Here is a 7,046-nt window from a genome sequence, read left to right on the forward strand (position 1 = left end):
CTTAAGGATGAATTAGCCCGGGTTGAGGAACCCGGGGATTTTGAGGATTTTGTGGCGTTAGCTATCCGTTTGGATTCCCGGCTACGTAGTCGGAGCCGAGTTAGACCGAACCAAGTCTTGCGATCATCCACCTCTTCCACGCTCACCCATAGGGAACCTCGGTCCACTCCACCACCTCCCGAACCCATGCAGTTGGGCCAGGTTGGTTTAACTAATAAGGAGCGTCAACAGCGCTTCTCGGGCAACTTATGCCTATACTGTGGAGGGGAAGGTCATTTCCTAAGAGATTGTCCGGTTCGGCCAAAAGACCCAGTCCGCCGTTCGTAACGGGGAGAACGGTGGACGATAGTAGTTCTAGCCCCCGAGTAGTCACTAAGGCGCCATCTCTTTCTCGCTTATATTTGCCAGTTACGTTAATGTTTGATCAGGATATTTTCGATGTCTCGGCTCTAGTTGATTCCGGTTCGGATTTCAACTTAATTGACCAAACCATAGTGGATCAGCTTCGTGTGCCGGTCGAACCTTTACCCGAGCCTCTCCGGGTGTCGTCTTTAGATGGGCAGAGTTTAACTTTAATCACCCATCGCACTCGACCACTAGTAGTGATAGTTTCTGGTAACCACCGGGAACAACTTTCGTTTTTCGTTTTCCCTGTAAAGCGTTCACCCGTTGTTTTGGGTTTAGCCTGGTTAAGTGTCCACAGCCCGCAGTTTAACTGGGCCGAGTCCCGACTAGAATCTTGGTCTCCAGCTTGTCATTCTCGTTGTTTACAGTCCGCTCGCCCTGTATCAGTTACCCCTTCCTCTGAGACAGAATCTGGGGACGTTATTGACCTCTCGCTAGTTCCGGAAGAATACCACGATCTTCGGAGGGTATTCAGTAAGACTCAGGCTTGTTCACTTCCCCCACATCGCCCTTACGATTGCGCTATTGACCTATTGCCTGGGGCTCCACTACCGGTGAGTCGGCTCTACAACATCTCCAGGTCAGAACGTCAAGCGCTCGAGAAGTATATAGGGGAATCTCTAGCTACTGGGTTAATCCGTCCTTCATCCTCCCCATTGGGCGCCGGCTTCTTTTTTGTCGGTAAGAAGGATGGAACCCTTCGACCCTGTATCGATTATCGAGGGCTTAACCAAATAACCGTTAAGAATAAGTACCCCGCTCCCTCTATTATCCTCAGCCCTCGAGCCAGTCCAGAATGCCAAGATCTTTACTAAACTTGATCTGCGCAACGCTTATCATTTGGTTCGGGTGAGACAGGGGGATGAGTGGAAAACGGCCTTTAAGACCCCGCTAGGTCACTTTGAGTACTTAGTCATGCCTTTTGGTTTGTGCAATGCTCCGGCAGTTTTTCAAGCACTGGTGAACGATGTCCTTCGGGATTTTTTGAATGTTTTTGTTTTCGTCTATCTAGACGATATCCTGATTTACTCTCGTGACCTAGAACAACATAAACAACACGTCCGTCTTGTTCTCCAGCGATTAGAAAATCGCTTATTTGTTAAGGCCGAGAAATGTGATTTTCACCAGTCTTCTGTTTCCTTTCTTGGTCTTGTTTTAGAGGGCGGACAGGTGAAGTCTGATCCAGAAAAGATAAGGGCAGTAGTGGAATGGCCTGTTCCTGAGTCGCGCAAACAGCTCCAACGCTTTCTTGGTTTCGCTAACTTCTATCGGCGCTTTATCAGGAACTATAGTCAGGTAGCTTCTCCTTTACATGCTCTCACTTCCCCCAAGGTTCCTTATGTCTGAGTCCAGAGGCCGAGGAGGCTTTTAGTAGACTTAAGTCTCGTTTTTCCCAGGCTCCCATACTAGTTCACCCCGATCCAGCCAAACAGTTTATTCTAGAGATCGATGCCTCTAATACCGGGGTGGGAGCGGTTTTGTCCCAACAGTCTGAGGTTGACTGTAAGTTACACCCTTGTGCGTTCTTCTCCCGTCGTTTATCCCCGGCAGAGCAGAACTATGATGTAGGTGATCGTGAGCTACTAGCTATTAAACTAGCGTTGGAGGAGTGGCGGCACTGGTTAGAGGGATCCGAGCAGCCCATCATAATATGGACAGATCACAAGAACCTCTCCTATCTGCAGTCAGCCCGTCGACTCAACTCAAGACAGGCCCGTTGGTCTTTGTTTTTCTCTCGATTTAACCTCACCATCACCTACAGACCCGGCTCCAGAAATGTCAAGCCTGATGCACTGTCCCGTCTGTTTACCTCTTTTGAACAAGAGAGGGAGCCGGAACCGATTCTTCCTCCCACTTGTACTGTTGGAGCGCTGCATTGGGATCTGGAGGACAGAATCAGACAGGCCCAACTTTTAGACCCGGACCCAGGTACAGGGCCACCTGGACTTAAGTACGTTCCCCAGTCTGTTCGTCCTGAGGTTCTACGCTGGAGTCATGACACGAAGTTTTCCGCCCATCCGGGCATTTTTAGAACCCAGTCCCAGGTCTCCCGGCGTTTCTGGTGGCCTTCATGGACTAAGGATGTTAGAGAATATGTTCTAGCCTGTCCCGTTTGCGCCCAGAATAAGTCTTCTACTCAGCCACCTTCCGGTTTGTTAAATCCTCTTCCCATCCCCAGACGTCCATGGTCCCACATTGCGATTGATTTCGTTACCGGTCTCCCCTTGTCCCAAGGTATGTCAACTATCTTGACGGTAGTTGATCGGTTTTCTAAGTCCTGTCATCTTATTCCCATCCGCAAATTACCCAACGCCCTCCAGACAGCCCAGCTCCTTATCAAACATGTGTTCAGACTTCACGGCATCCCAGTTGACATCCTCTCTGACCGGGGTCCTCAGTTTATCTCCCAGGTCTGGCGGCACTTTTGCTCTGCTCTGGGTGCCCGTTATACACTCACCTCTGGATATCATCCTCAGACAAATGGCCAAACTGAACGCATGAACCAGCAACTAGAAACTACTCTCCGCTGCCTTACGTCATCTTCACCCTCTGACTGGAACAAGTTTTTGCCCTGGGTGGAGTATGCCCTTAACTCACACATCACCTCAGCTACTGGACGTTCACCTTTTGAAGTTGCTTTAGGATATCAGCCTCCACTTCTACCCACAGATGAACTCAGGATTCCCTTCACCTCCGTAAACGACTACATTGCTCGCTGCCAGGACATCTGGAGAACAACTATCACTGCCCTCACTCGCACCGCAGAGCGGAGCAAGAGGTTTGCCGACCAGCACCGCCGACCAGCTCCTCAGTATCGCCCCGGTCAGAAGGTTTGGTTATCCTCCAGAGACGTTTTGTCCAACCCATCCGCTAAGAAGCTTGCTCCCCGGTTCACTGGTCCCTATGAGATAGAGACAGTGATTAACCCGAGCACCGTCCGTTTACGTTTGCCCCCTCACTCCCGAGTACACCCTACCTTTCATGTGTCCCAGATCAAGCCCGTTTTGGACAGCAACTTGTGCCCTCCTTCCGGACCCCCTCCACCCTCCCAGGACAGTCAGAACCCTCGGGTTCTCAGGGTTGTGGATGCCCGTCGGCGAGGTAGGGGTCACCAATACCTCGTCGACTGGGAGGGTTGTAGCTCTGAGGAGCGCTCGTGGGTTTCCGCAGCTACTATCTTGAATAAGGACTTGATTTTAGATTTTTGGGCTACTCAGCCCAGCACCTCTTCGTCTGGGCCGCCAGGAGGCGGCCGTTGAGGGGGGGGGTAGTGTCAGGATTCTCTGTGCTGCTCTACTCTAACTCTATTCCTCAGGTGTGTCTGGTTGGCTGAGGAGGCGTGGCCCACACCTGCAGCTCGTTGCAGGCGGCTTCCTCTGGCTTCTTAAGCAGAGCGCTGACAGATGGAAGACGCCAGAGCCTTAACCAGTCGTGGTACGACGTGGCCTCTGTCCCTACTCTCGGAAACCAGCTTGTGAGTTTTTGCTCTTCGTTTTTTGACTAATTTTTGGATCTCTGTTTTGCCTCAGATTTTGGTGCTTGGATGCACTCACCCGTCTTGACGTCTCGTTCCGAAGAAACAGACCAGCAGAACCGCCTGCTCAGATTTTGCTCTGGCGCTCCCCTCATACTTCCTGGATGTTACCCAGCGAGGCCTGAGATCCCCTCTCCCGGTTTCTGCTGGTTCTGCATTCACTCTGGTCAATCCATCTGTCAACCGTTGCCGACGAGGTTCGCTCAGGATCCCTCGCCAGTTACATCAGCCGTCCTCAGCCACCAGCCGCCTATCTCCAGCTGAGTAGAATCATAGAGTACTCCCGACGCTACTTCTTCCCGGTTAGGTCCGCCCAGCTCAATGGTAAGCAGCGCACTTCTAGCAATTCTCCTGGTTCTACTTTCAGAGTTTCTTACTTCCTCTTTCTTACAGACTCTCCAGCCGTGACGTTCTGACCCAGCCGACTCACCCGTAGTTCCGTCCGTAGATCTGCCTGTTTTCTAAAATAAACATCTTTAAACTGTGCATTGCCTCCCGATCGTATCTGCATGTGGGCTCGTCACCTGAAAACCATGACAAGCTTAAATACAAATAAACCTAAATTTGGAAAAACTATTATTAGGGTTGCATCAAATAAAAACGGAAAATACAGTACTATTTACACTAGACAAAGAGCAAACAAAACAATACATTTACACACTGACACAAACTGGAAATATCTTAAACACATTCCAATAATTACTTGAAGTCCTGTATTAACAATAATTCCAACCAAACAAAATAAACAAAAAGGAAAAAAAAAACAATTGATATCTTGTTTAACTGTTTTCTATTAATGCATTTTTAAAACAACAATATGGAACCTGACATGTAACGTTGGCTTCTCGTTATACCCCCTTATGTCTGCTATTAATGTGGCAAATTTACACGGAATAACCAAAGCCTAAAATTTTGCTGAATATTACAGACACCTCCTGAATATGAAGGGAACGCGTTGCTTATTGTGTATGTCAGCGGCTGTGTAACAGAAGCAGTGCTGCCAACTCCGCTTGTAACAGTTGCTTGTAGATTTTTTGAGACGCTGTTTTGGGCTTGCTTTTGACCGTGAAGTCGCTAATTTGGGCTTGTCTTTTTTTTCCCAACAGAACCCCTTCTCCTGTTTGTTGTGCAGTCCAGCAAGCGCTATTAAGCTATTAGACCTTGTGCTGCTCCTATGTTGCATCTGTCTGCATACATACCCCCCAATGCCCATTGCACTTTTAAGCATTGCATTTCCTCAATGAGTGTCCAGTCTATCACAGAGTCCATTCATTCACTCTAGTATGAGACTGATGGATTTAAATGGTTGTACATCAAACTTTACTAACTGTTGAGAGCCTAAGGTGAAATGAGTTCTTGAAAAAATTATTTGTGCACAAATAAAGATAAACCAATCTTGCATAACTTGACTGCGTGGACATGTTATATATTTAAATTGTAGAAAAAGGCAAAATAAGCCATTGCTTTTTTGATTAATGGTATACAGCATAGAACATTGAAACGTCACAAGCTTTGTTTACATGCACAGAATTTCACCATCAGATTGAAATACATTCGGATTAAACAACAAAAATAATCGGATTGTACCGTTTAAATGGTCACACAATCAATTAGTCCGATCAGAATGTGTGTATAAATGCACCTGTCTGTTCTGAATAGAACCACTCTGACATGTGTATTCATCAAATTTCTCCTAACAAAACACAGAAGAAGAAGAAGAACTTCAATATTTGCTAAACAACATAAAATAATAAACAAAGGAGTATTGTATAAGTTTGTTTGTCTTCCAAGCACCCAGGGTGGACTTGCACAAAGTTCTAATTACGGTTCAAGCACTACTGAATAAATAGCAATTTTGATCTCCTTTAATGTTTCAAATAGAAAGGTTATATCGGGAACACAGACAGTGTTGCTTCCTGATCTATTTCCGCCACTCAACAACGTTGAAATTCATCACGTTCACCTCAGGCGCACATGCGCACTCGGGTCAGTTTGCCACATTCAGAATAACTTGATCAATTTCATTCTAATTGACCTCCGATCACAATATTCAGGTTGGCTTGTTTGCATGATAATTTTTTTATTCCAATCCGGCCTTTATTCCAATTACTTTTCTCCGGGTAAACCTAACTACTGTTAACAAATTCAATAATAGGAAAACTGTGTTAAAAATTACAATATTTCACCCTCTCCCAGTCCTCTGTCCCTGCTTTCCTCACAATCAGCATAAAAATAGCCCTGGCATAACGACACTATACTGTGACCTGAGGGAGTTGTGCTGCATCATATGAGGAAAACTGAACAATCCAACATTCATGAACAATGCCCTTCGTAGGTTGTGTATTGCAAATGGTATTACAACCACAATTGATATGAATCTCTATTTCTTCACATCTTCTGTCCCTTTTGTGTTTGATAGAAAGCAACACAAAGGCAGAGTAAGACTGTGCAGGATTTCACCTGACTCCCTACATTCACACAGGGAGCTGCTGTTAAAAATAGCCACAAGCAGAACACATTGAACACACAAGTTTCCTCCTACTTGTCTCACTCGAAAAAAAAAAAAAAAAAAAAAAACGCACCACAGTGTTTGCCACAGAAATACATGCAGTGACTCTGTGAAGACAAATATATCCCGAAACCGCACTGGCGGTGCGGAGGAAATATTACCATCTGTGTTTGGCTTTGTGATGAAGTACACCTGCTGCTTCTGGGTCCATTCTGTGGTTTTTGCAGCCCTGTTCTGACACAAAATCTCTGACAAGATTTACATGTTACAAGAGGGAAGTAATCAAACTCCCCCCATGCCCACTGTTGAATCAAGATATTTGTGAAAGTAGGCAGACTTTACTGTGTTCAGTTCATTTTGTTGAACTTTTGTAAAAAGAAATGCAGAACAAAATACTACCAAAGGGAAGGAAGGAAGAAAGAAAACCCAACAGTTCTCGAATAAATAGGCTGGGAAGACTGATTGTGAGATAAAGTCAGCATAACTTCGTCTAACAAAATAATTTTCCAGCATGTTGGCTAAACGTTAACCGCCGCAGGTTGCCTGAAAGTTTAGATTCTCTCAAACCCAACAACTACGCTTTGTTAAACCAAACCA

Source organism: Fundulus heteroclitus, chromosome 14 (genome assembly GCF_011125445.2).
Source record: "Fundulus heteroclitus isolate FHET01 chromosome 14, MU-UCD_Fhet_4.1, whole genome shotgun sequence".
Lineage (NCBI taxonomy): Eukaryota > Metazoa > Chordata > Actinopteri > Cyprinodontiformes > Fundulidae > Fundulus > Fundulus heteroclitus.